Genomic DNA, 12,607 nt, shown 5'->3' with positions numbered 1-12,607 from the left:
TACTCTGGAACATTCGACGACTAATGTATAAAAGCCGACGCGCTTGACCCACTGACCCGATTTTCGACGATCGCCGACTGTGTTCGCCGCTATCGTTGTGCGTTAAGTGTAGCCTGTCTTTGTGGGCACAGGTTCGCCCAATAAAAGCTAGTTTTGTCTTTCACAGTATTGCTACAGTGTTCTTTAACGTCACTACCACGTGACAATATATATATATATATATATATATATATATATATATATATTAGTTATATAAAAGCTCTATAAAAGTTCCTCATACCAGGTCTCACATTCTTGACAACATTATTCCTCAGAATTTTGAGAGTGGCAACTCACGAACAAATGACATGAAAGAACACACCGACAGCGCATGCCTTTTATCTTAAATCCCCACACACTTAGGTATTAAAAGTGCGCAACTATAACACAGCTCAACGCTGGAAATGATGTGATTTCATTGCCGCGGCTGTGCATTACCTCTGGGATCGGCCCGGGAAAGAAGTTTCAAACATACTCGATAGAGAAAAGAGGTGGTAAAATCGCCAAGAAAGACGTTGGATTTCATCAATAAACAAAAATGAAATTGTCCGATGGCAAGTTTCAGAGGACTCTATAGCACATCAGCTCATTTGTACTTAGTCAGCTTAGGTTTACTTAACTTTATGCTGCCAATACAGCTGCAAGTCTTCGCGTAATATTGTTACATGTTACTATCGCACTCATTGCTTCGCCCTTATGGCTGAACATTGAAATTTTTTTCTCTTGGCGCGTCGTCAGCTCTCAGGGCAATTTCTTAAATAATGCCGGCGCACTGCTCGCCCAACCAGCATTATTTGCTGCTTTAGGAAGCAGTACACGTTAGCCCCTCATGAACAAAGATCCTGTCGGTTCATTTACGCGGATACACACGTTAATTAGCCGTCGGTAATTACGTGGAAGACATTACCTGACGCTACTCTGAGAGGCGACGCGGGGTCTAAGCAATGGTAATGACACCAAATTACTGCAGGCAACTTGAAAAATAACTAAAACATCTCCTCGCCTTGGGAGGGGCTCGGAGGAAAGAAAGGAATAAGATTTTATTTGAGAGCGAATCAAACAAAGCATTTGGTTGTCTTGCTAGGGAACAACAAACGAGGTAAAAGGGGAGGACTGAAAAACGTTGGGCACACAAGAGACGCTTCTGACATTAAGCTGTCACAGCTAATTGCTCATGTAAAGACTCGTTATCATTAAGCTGAGCGGAACTTCCGAATCTCCCTAATTATTTACCGCAGCAAAGTGCGGCATTGCAAAGCCAATGCACTGCGCAGCGCCCACAAATGACATTAGCCAAATTTCCGAATAGTGGAGAGCTCGATTAAGCAAAGCGAAAAAACAAAAGCAGAAACATGTTCCGATAACAAGCACATTAATTTAAATGTCTCCGTCGTCGGCTGCGTCTTGGCCGTTGATTTAACCGGTGTAATGCGGAATATTAATACAATTTTTACAACGATTCCTACTACGTCTTCCCCGTATAGTAATTTTAGAATCCTCTTCAGATTCATATATGTGTGTAATGTTTCTTCTCAGATAAAGGTTCATCCCTTAGAAATGTCTCTGTCGGCTCGTTACGTGCAAGAGGGCGTATTCTTCGATGGGTTTTATCAGCTTCCGCTTTAAGAAATAAGCTATACCCGAGGATCAGGATGGCAGCACAACAGATAGCGCTCGACTGCTAATTAATGGCGTCGAAAGCGAACTCAAAATACCAGTTACTGCATTAGCCTATGGAGGAAACGCCACCACGTGGTGGCGTTTCACCATAGGCTAGTTCGCCGCTCCAGTCTGGTCTCCCCACCAAAATTACCTAATTACCATGCTGGAATCAATCTAAAATAGAGCCGCACGTTTCATTTCCCGAAATTATGACTACCGTTCTAGCGTAACTCAAATAAAGATTCACCTTTCACTTCAGCTGCTAAGTAATCGTCGCGACATAGCCCTTTTGTCATTATTTCATAAATACGCCCACCACACTAACAAACGTTCCTTACACCTAGAAACGTCATCGCACACGTCGCACCGATTATACAACCATCATAGCTTCACACGCATTTATGGTAAAACAGAAGCATTTAACTCGTCTGCAATTCCACGTGCCATTCGGCTCTGGAACAGCCTCCCCGACAACATAGTTGCGGAAACTGACCGTGAAAAATTCAAGCAATCACTGAACTCGCTTAACCCATGTTAACCATTAATATCACACTCACTGTTCTGTGTAATTTTTTTCTATCTTTTTCTTGCACTGTAATACGTTTGTTACAAACTTATATTGTTCCTTTTTATTGTAATCATATGCATCTTTATGTAGCTAATATGTTTCTCTGACTTTTAGGCTGTGCACTTGGCTGCTGATTTCATTTGTTATTGTTGTTAATAGATCGTATGTTACTGACTGTATGCCCCTCTTACTCAATCCCCATGTAGGGGCCTTGTAAGGTATTTTACAAATAAATAAATAAATAAATAAATAAAAGTATGTGGCAGAAGTAGCCGCTTTCTAGTGACATTGTGTTTGTACGTGCCCCCATAAGCAGGAGTTGTGAAGAAAGAAAGAAAGAAAGAAAGAAAGAAAGAAAGAAAGAAAGAAAGAAAGAAAGAGAGAAAGAAAGAAAGAAAGAAAGAAAGAAACTAAGCTCGTATCCACTCACGATTAAGTCTTGACGCTTGTCATAGTGACGGTGAACTGACGAAATCACAAATCTACTAGCCAACACGATAAGTCTAATTTGCTATGCAGAACTGCTACAGCGTAATACGCGCTGTGCAAGGAATGAGCCGCAGTAACGTGCAGCTAAATGTATAAGTTGACATTCGTTTAAGTGTAGCGCCAAGCTGCCTAGGAAGAGCATGCGAGTTAGTAGAAGCTGAGAGACACCGAATCACCCGGTTAGTGCACTCTGTAAAGTGGGCTAACCAGTAGGCTGAGATGGAGAAATGCAAAAGCAAATTAACTACGAGAGCAACGGTAACAGGAAGGAAAGTATGCTATCAGGTTAGGATATCACGTTTCGGGAAACGTGAAAGTCCCACAATGATTGATCAAAAGGAAAGTAGGCTTCTCTCGGAATGTAACACAGAGCTGCTCCAGAAATACAATTTGCACAGTTAACCTCACCCGCCGCGGTTGCTCAGTGGCTATGGTGTTAGGCTGCTGAGCACAAGGTCGCGGGATCGAATCCCGACCACGGCGGCCGCATTTCGATGGGGGCGAAATGCGAAAACGCCCGTGTACTCAGATTTGGGTGCACGTTGAAGAACCCCAGGTGGTCGAAATTTCCGGAGTCCTCCACTACGGCGTGACTCATAATCAGAAAGTGGTTTTGGCACGTAAAACCACATAATTTAATTTTTTTAACAGTTAACCTCAAGCACCTATCAGGTGTTTTGTGGGCGTTTTGTATGTTCGCGATTGTTGTTACGCAATTCAAGTATTCTAGAGAGGGAGAGAAATAAAGGATAGGGAAGGGCACGGACGTCAGTCAGACCAGCGTGCGGTCGTCTACTTTACACGGAGGGGTCAACGAAAGGGTGAATAGAAAGAGCGAAAGACAGATAAGTCAGCACTGTGCACACGTTGAAAGGGGCGCACGAGTATACTGATACCGCAGCCTGCCAACAACAATGACAAAACTGATAGGGGCGGAGCGCTTTTGTTTCTTTCAGTTGACCCTGTACGCAACGGGCCATGCAACCTGTGTCGGTAGCAGATCAAGAGGCTCCGGCAGAAATGTTATTGCCATGCATTGCGAGGACTATAAACGGCCACTCTGGGTCGATTCACTGCAAAAACTGCACGAATGCCCAAACTGCTTTTCGCGCCAACGACGGTTGTGGCTACGGTCCCGGTCGAGTTAACTCAAAAGACTGTCTAAGCTGAAGTATCCACATTTTTTATATATTCTTTACGCAAGGAGGAGGAGACAAAGGGGAGGAAAGACATAGAGGTTAGCCAGTGTAAGTACCTGCTGGCTACCCTGTGCTGGGGAAAGAGGTAAAGGGAATAAAAGGAGAAAGAAGAAGAAGAGGGAAATAAATGGAAACCAGAAAATTCACACAGTAACGCGAAACTACGCGCTACAACAGTCAAAGACGGTCGCACAATTCGCATGTCTTTAAAAACTTCAGCAAAGCCCTTAAGAACTTGAGTGCCGAAGCCCGTCTGGACCACTGTCCTAGGAGCTTTTTCCTCCGTAAAGGGGCGATTGTCCAGTGTTTCGAGCGCGGCCACGAGCACTTTTCTTGGCACTTTCTAACGGGGACAGTCACAAAGGAGGTGCTCAATCGTCTCCTCGCAGCAGCCGCATGTGTCGCAAGTAGGGCTGTCGGCCATTCCAATGCGGAATGAATAGGAGTTCGTGAATGCCACGCCGAGCCACAAAAGTGTTGCTTCCGCTCGTGGTAACCCTGGTGGTAGACGGAGTTGCAGACGTGGATCCAGTCTGTGGAGACGTCCGTTCGTGAATTCACTGGTGTTCCACAGATTGTGCGTAAGCTCGCAGGCGAGGGAGCGAAGACTTGTGGCTGCATCTGTTCTTGACAGCGGTATGGGTATAATCTGGGTACCATCATGGGCCGACCGGGCAGCGTCATCCGCACTGTAATTTCCCGAAATTCCGCAGTGACCCGGTATCCACTGGTAGATTATGTTGTGTCCCTTGTTGATTGCGTGATGGTGGAGTAGTCGGATGTCTGCAACTAGTTGCACATTTGGTCCGTGGTTGAAAGGGGACATGAGACACTGGAGAGCTGCCTTCGAGTCACATAAGATGGACCATGAATGGGAACATTTGTGAACAATAAACTCCAGAGCAGCACGGATAGCTGCGAGTTCTGCAGCCGTCGATGATGTAATGTGAGATGTCTTGAACTTGAGGGTGACACTCTGCGGGAATCACCACTGCTCCAGCTGAACTTTTAGGGGAGACAGAACCGTCCGTGTAAACGCGGATGCGTCCTCTGTGCTTGTCATGTAAGAATGAAATAACGGTTTGTTTGAGGGCAAAATTTGACATCTCCGTTTTCTTTTTGATACCGGGAATAACAAGAAGAGCCTGGAGTGGATGGAGGCACCACAGCGGTAGAGATGGTCGTGCTGCAGGCGTGAAGTTTGACGGTAAAGTTCCATGGTTGGCGGAAATAATCTTGCTAAACGCTGAACGAGGTCGAGCGGCAGGAAGGGAGGCGAGATGATGCGATGGAAGTCGGGCGAAGTGCCTGATATGCATCCTTAAAGTGTCGACTTGAAGGTACGTATTGATGGGGTGGTCATGCGCGATGGCTATTGTTGCTGCCGTGGATGCACATCTGTGAAGACCAAGGAAAATTCGCAGAGCTTGAGCTTGTACAGGTTGGAGGGCACGGAGGTTGGTCTTACCAGTGCTACCCAGTACAGGTAAGCTATAGCGCAGGAGGCCGAGGAACAGTGCGTTATAGAGTTGGAGCATTGTACTCACAGACGCACCCCACGACTTTCCCGCAAGAAATCTGAGCACGTGGGTTATCATGACTAATTTCCTTTTTAGGTAGGAGATATGAGGACTCCAGGAAACGTCTCGATCTATAATCACTCCTAGAAAGCGGTGCGTCTTCTCGTAGGCAATTGGCTGTCCATTAATTCTGATGACATACGGTTTCATTGCTTTCCGCTTGAAAGCGACTATAGAGCATCTCTCGGTGGACAGCTCCAGCCCTCGCGCTCGAAGATAACCTGATGTTAGTGTGGCCGCTTTTTGAAGTCTGGCGCGCACCTGGGGACGCGTCGCTCCTGATGACTATAGTGTGCCATTTACATATGCTGGGCGCCCATAGCACCATCAGTACATGATGCGACAGGTTTTCAAAGTGGCGAATGTCTTTTCATTTACTTATCACGAAGAAAGAAACACGAAAGAAGTAGTATGATTTTAGCAACTAGTCAGTTAAGTTAGGTCACTTCTTCATCGACTTTATGGCAGTGTGACATAAAATGCAGTTGACTGAAGAGTTCGCCTGCGCGAGTGCAACGGACGCAGTGAGATACGGTCCACGGTTATTGGCTTTGTTTATTCCTGGTGCTTCGCCCATGTGTCCAAAGTAAACAATTGCTTGCGGATCTCAAGACAACCAATAGGGGTCGTAGGCATGCATGTGGGATGGCAGTACAAGCCTCATTCGGTCGATACGAAAAACAAGCTCGCAGTGGACTTCTCGTTCGTGGACATCGTTTGCGACGTCAGACGCTGCCAATAACTCATCGTTTACCACGACCCTCAAATATCCTGTCACGGGTGCCGTCCGTAGCCGCCAAGCCGATTCAGCTGTTGTGGCAGCATATAGTGCCCCCGTGCGCCTATCAGTCGAAGCATGCGCGATACTTACTGCTACCCGGGGATGTTTTGACACCACGCGTACCAGTTCTCGACGCTGTTCGCTAATTTTTTTACCGTCACCAATGCCAGCTTTGCTGTAACCTGCGCGATAGCGCGCAGCACTGCCAAAGCTCGGCATCTCTTATGACTCTTGTCCTGCATGGAACGTTGTATCCTTAGCGGCAACCCTTGTTCTTTCGTGGCAGCTAGTTCAAATCGTCAATAGCGCTCAGCGAGAAGTACGACGAGGTAAGCTGACAGCCATACAGGAATGGTAGTACGCACCACACATGCCACAACGGTGATACGCACACACGACGATATCACATTTGTAATTTCACTCTCTTGTGCGCCGCCGTACGCCACTACGCCGATGCTCCAGCGACCACTACTGTACACCTTGTTCCCGCATGCATTCGGCAGTCGATTTTCAGTTGTCTCAAGTGAACTAAGTGCAAAGTTGTGTTGTGATTTATTTTGTGCGTTCGAGTCAGTATGACGGCAACCAATGTTAGCGAAGATTCTTGTGCTCAGAGTGAGCGAAATATGACAAGGCGGCACTTCGAGGCTTCAATATTGGCCTCGTTCGCGAAATGTCGTGCCACACGATCGTTTTTTTCTTTCTTTTCTAAATATGTACGTGTCGAGTTTGGACCACTCAAGAGTTGTCGCACATTGAAACCTCCGACAATAGCCCGAGCTCTAGTGCACGCTTCGAAGCCAGCAAGTCACCAAAAAAAGAGATAAAAAGACCGTCGTTGGTGCCTAAACTAAATATAAACCATGAAGACGGCGCAAGACCGCTAGTAATGCATTGCTAGAACATTACATATATAAAACGAATGGCGGTGGTTGCTTCCGTAGCCAGTGCATGTAACTCTAGCTTTGAACTTGTAAATAAAGAGGTTCTCGGCTTTTTTCTTGGTAGAAACAGTCAGCTGGTTAGTTTTTCTACATTTGGAGTAGTCTCAGCAAGCAGTCGTGGGAAATACTCTGCCTCGAGTGTGACCGATGGCGCGAGCGATAGGAAAGAAGCTATGAGAGAGCGCACAGGTCTTGCGTTATGTTCCTTGTGTTGACTCAGGGATTTCCCGCAGACGGGCCAGGAGATCGTCTGAAAGCACTCGAGCGAACACACCATCCACGAGACCCCTTCGCTTCACACCGGCGTCATATTCACTCTGAGACGGTACAACTTGGGTTTGGTCGAGTTTAGGGCAAGTGTGCGGTCGCAGAGGAGAGGCAACAGGAGCGTGAGGTGAGGGAGGGGTTAGGCGCCGGTAGGCCTCGTGGCGACGAGAATTCCGCGAAAAGGACCGAGCTCGCTGATGCTGAGTTATGTCCAAGATTTTTATTCGCCTGTTCAATCCTGCGTTTTCTGGATTGAGTGCTCGCCGAGGACCTTCTCTTTTCTCCCTCCTATATTGGAAGTGGTTGCCCCTCGAGCCGCCGATATTTACTTTCCGGAACGGCGACCTCTTGACCCAAACCAAGAACTACGACGCTTTCTTTTTGCACAACAGCAGCTAACGTAGAAGCTCCTGGCGAGTTTGAATGGCAGGGTTCGCCCGCGGCTCGTCCAACTTACTGGCAACTGAAGATGCTCTCGAAAGTGTTTGAATATCAGGGGTAAATGTTTGGGCATATCTGGCCACGAAGAACTCCTACAGAGTAATGGGAGCAATGGAACGAAATATAGAGTAAGCCTAATGAAGTTATCATTAGAAGTTACTGTACCGAAGTAGTTATAGAGAAAACTGCGCAGCCTACAGTAAATTTCCACTCTTGAGGTAGTTTCTTCTTACTATTATGATTGTCATCATTCCGGAAAAGCAAGTAAAGCTCGGGTGATGAGGTATTCTAAAGAGCAGTGGTTATAACTGTCATGTAACTTAATTTTAAGGTTTTCGACATATTCACAGACTTCAATATTTAAATTGTGCCAACATAACTGGCCTTGCCTTAGCGATTAGTGAAAATCTTCCGGACAATAGACACTATGTTTTGTCAACTATAGCTTCTTTAGGTTGCATAAAATGCATAGTACGCATATAAAGGCGTCTAAGCGAAAGTGAGACAATGACGGCTCCTTTTCTTTAGCTTTTCTGCAGAAGTAATGCGACAGTTATAAACAGTTTGCGTACCAAATAAGGGAGTTGAATAAGACAGTTCAATAAGACAGGTCAATACGTTTTATCTTGCACTTTCCACTCATTATTTTCCACCTTTGAAATCTTGGCGCTGTCGACTGAACCGATATTCGAGTGTTATGCATTCTGCGTTCAGTTATTAAGCAATAACCTAGTTGCTTGGGAGCTAAGCTAAATCGCATGAGGGCCTGATTTCAGGAGGGGTATTCTGTAACAGTCCACCTAACAGACAGGTCCATTTCGTCTGCCGTTGAAGTGCTGATTGGCTGGCGCACCTCGCTGCTGTGGACGCGCAGCTCAGCCCAACCAATCAGAACTTCAGCAGCAGATGAAATGAACATGTCCGTTAGGTGGACTGGACTCATACAGAGTGCCTACCCAGGGTACTCATCTTGCCGATGTCTGGAAAGAAGGCCATGTTATATATTATAACGTAACCAGTGCTGCTGGTTATAGATGACGAGATTATTGTTGAAAATAACATGCACCCACAGTGTTGCTTTTAAAGCGAAGATGTTTACCTCTAGCACCCGTATGCATCCCCCGCAGGCGTTCCCAGGGGCGTAACCCTGGCCGGCTTACGTCCGTATCACGATGCGTGGGCCGGAATGCGTGGGCAGATGCCGGAGATTGTGCAAAACCGGGCCGACCTGCGGCGAAGGTGAAGCAGCCTTGAAGCACTCTGCCGTCTTCCAAAAACTAGGTTTAATATCTTGCGTCCAAATAGAAGCACACAAACTCGGCATTGTAAGAGAAACACTATATACACAGGGTGTCTCAACTATCACGCATCAGGTTGAAGAAAGAAAATGCAATGCCAAGTAGCTGGACAGAATCGAGGTAATGTTGTTCACTGTCGCTTAGAGATACTCAGATTATTTTTTGCATTCCACCTAATTATATAATTAGTCTCAACTAATTATTCAACATTTAAAATATTATATTTAGGTCAAAAATTATCAATGAGAAAATTGCTGAGCAACATGAAAAACTCCCGTCATAGCCTTCTGTTGCTCGATACGAGCTACATAAAAGTGTTCTTCCGAGCATGAAAGAAGCCCACGAATACACGCAAGGTGCCTCGTGTGTCCAGACGCGCGGCAATTTTGCCTGCATTCATGTGCTTCTTTGACGCTCGGAAAAACACTTTAATGCAGCACGTATTGAGCAACAGAAAGCTGTATTAAGGGATTTTCGTATTGCTCTACAATTTTTTCATTCATAATTTTGTCTAACTATAATATTTCAGAAGTTGAATAATTAGTTGAGACTAATTAGCTAGTTAGGCGGAATGCAAAAAAATTCGAGTATCTCCAAGCGATGACAAACAACATTACCTTGGTTCTGTCCAGCTACGTGGCATTCTGAAAATGGTCATGACAAACGCAGCCTCTGCCGGAGTAGAACGCCCCCCTCCCCTCCATTCAGTGCCGTGCGCGCGACGGAATGCGGCGCCCTTCCTCCCCACTTTTCTCCCTTGAGCGCACAAGATTGAGCCACCTTTACCAGCTCACCCTCGTATGCTTGCTCACGCATATACAACATACGGCTCGCGGCGATGATGTTATCGCCGTTGGATTTTAAACGGCACACCACAGGGACGACGACGGCATAAATTTGCCTGGAGTGTCCCATTGCTTTCGCAATAAGAAATTCAAATTACAGACACCTCTCGTACGACTCCAACGTGGCGAATTTCGGTAGTTGCAGCTTTGCCTTGCAATTTTTGGTCAATTGAAGATATCTAAAGTAACAGTCTAGTTTAAAAGCTAGGACAGAAATGATCTAGGTAATTATAGACCAATATCTATTTTGCCGTTGTTTTCTAAGCCAGTAGAAAAGTTAATTCACTCAAGTCTCTTTACTTGTCTCGATAAACATTCACTTATTGCTTCATCTCAGTGCGGTTTGAGACCTGGATTGTCGACAGAAATGGCCTTACTGCAGCAAAAAGAATTAATATTACGCAACATTGAGAATAAACACCTAACACTGGGTGTTCTTATTGACTTTTCGAAAGCGTTCAATAGGATAAATCATATTACTATGTTAATATAGCAGTGTTGTTATGTAATTAGAGGTATTGCAGCTGATTTGTTAAATAGCTACTTATCAAGAAGGTATCAGCAGTTTGCACTGACCGAGAATTATTAACAGCCCGTGAAATTAAATCTGGCGTTCCACAAGGCAGTATCCTGGGGTCGCTGTTGTTCGTTATTCATATAAATGATCTCATAAACATTGAAACCTCAGCTAATTGCATATTGTATTCAGAAGACACAAATATATTTCTCGCAGGAAGATATGCTAATGACCTAGTTGAACGTGGAAATCAAATTCTGCATAAACTAAATGCTTGATCTGTCGAAAACTTACTATTAATAAGCTCTTGTAAAACAAAAGCTGCTTTATTCCGGCCAAAATTCGTACCGTGTAACCTCGGCGACCTCCTATATACATTTAAATCACTCTGTCGTTGAAATCTCTCCGTGCAGCTAAATCTCTGGGAGTAATTCTTAACGAATTTATGTTTTGGGACCACCACACTGACTACCTACGCACTAAACTTTCGAAAGCTTTAGACATGCGAAGGACGTGTATGTATTTTCTCCCAGTTTTCCTGAACCATTTAGTATACACTGCCTTGTTTGAATCGCATTTGTGTTACTGTCATCTCGTATGGGGAAATAGCGCTAAGAAACTCTGTATAAGGTTATCGTAATGCAGAAAAATGCTCTACGAGCGATTGCCAGGCAGCAATATGATGCGCACACATCACCGTTGTTCACTAAACTCAAAATTTTTAAATTAGACAAGTTATATGAATTTAAGCAACTGTCTGCCTTTAAATGTGAAATACGTAAGAATACACACAATCTGAGAACACTTTCAAGCTTTCAATATAACGCTTCTTTAAGGTCCTTGAGGCGCACGGTACTTGGCATGTACCAAGATATCGCCCCAACTATATGGTTTTCAGATTATGCAGTTTAGCGTGCCACAAGTTTAAAAATTCCATCTGACGTTAAGGAACTTGCGTATACTTTCGAGAAATGGCTTGTATGTGCTTTTTGCATAATGCTTGTTATCATTTGGTGTTTTAGTTCATTTGCTTACATAATGCAGTAGTTTCCATCCTATATGCATTATTTAACAAATGTTGCTGCGGTTACATTTTGCTAGCATGTTTTATTTACTTCTGCTAAAGTGTCCACTGCTGGGTACTGGGAGGTGGGGCTAGTCAAGCTACATGTATGTAGCTTTCTTTCCCCTTTCCCAACCACATTTCATGTGCAATTTTCTTTTGTACTTTTGCGTGGTAAATAAGATCAATCAATCAATCAATCAATCAATCAATCAATCAATCAATCAATCAATCAATCAATCAATCAATCAATTCATCAATCAATATTAGAAATAAGTTGCATTCAGCAAGCTTCGCTGACTAAACCTAGTGTGAGTTAAATTGCGAAGTATGGGAGAGGCCTTTGCCCTGCAGTGGGCGTAGCCAGGTTGATGATGAAATTGCGAAAGTGAAGATACATATACAGCTGGTCGTTTTGCCCGCATTGTTTTGACTCTCTTTCCCGGCCCACCTAAACCCACCTTATCTTATCTGTAACATCTAGCCACATGTCCTACATGGCTAATATTATTAAAACAACAGTCTCGGAAAAAATCTTGCGTGGTTGTACGGTGACTTTTAGCATTGATCGGCTTCTAAAGCGTCATGGACTCGATTGCCCGAAAAACATGTGGTCTTGCTGGTAAAAATAGATCAAAGCAGAGATTATATCACGCAGTGTCAAGCCAGCAATCTACTACTTGACCCAAAGTGTCCTGAATAGGCGAAGAGCAAAATGAAAACAAGGTAAAAGCGGGAGCCAACGTTTCGACAAGTGTACCTGTCTTTTCCAAGGTTGCATATGCTTTCCTCGACACAATATATATATGTAGGGTTCTTCTAAAGGGGAGAGGGGGCAAGGCGGGTGGGTGCGGCAATGACCGAAAATATGTTAGCAGCGAGGGTGTAGAATTGAGAATGGAGGAGTGCTGTGC

The 12,607-nt window shown here is 44.7% G+C and overlaps 2 protein-coding genes across 3 annotated transcripts in view; one reads left to right on the top strand and one right to left on the bottom strand.

Moving 5' to 3' along the window:
- The window catches only part of LOC142582382 (galactosylgalactosylxylosylprotein 3-beta-glucuronosyltransferase S-like), a 159,417-nt gene extending 150,217 nt beyond the window's left edge, over positions 1-9,200 (bottom strand). The window contains exon 1 of the mRNA XM_075692035.1: positions 9,070-9,200. The gene's annotated coding sequence lies outside the window, so the exon portion shown is untranslated. The remainder of the gene's footprint in view (positions 1-9,069) is intronic.
- The window catches only part of LOC142582383 (uncharacterized), a 196,728-nt gene that overhangs the window by 132,904 nt on the left and 51,217 nt on the right, over positions 1-12,607 (top strand). The window lies entirely within an intron of this gene.

The sequence above is a fragment of the Dermacentor variabilis genome, chromosome 5, assembly GCF_050947875.1.
Source record: "Dermacentor variabilis isolate Ectoservices chromosome 5, ASM5094787v1, whole genome shotgun sequence".
NCBI classification, from domain to species: domain Eukaryota; kingdom Metazoa; phylum Arthropoda; class Arachnida; order Ixodida; family Ixodidae; genus Dermacentor; species Dermacentor variabilis.
The sequence above is the reverse complement of the archived record's forward strand: the minus strand, read 5'-3'. Positions and strand labels throughout refer to the sequence as shown.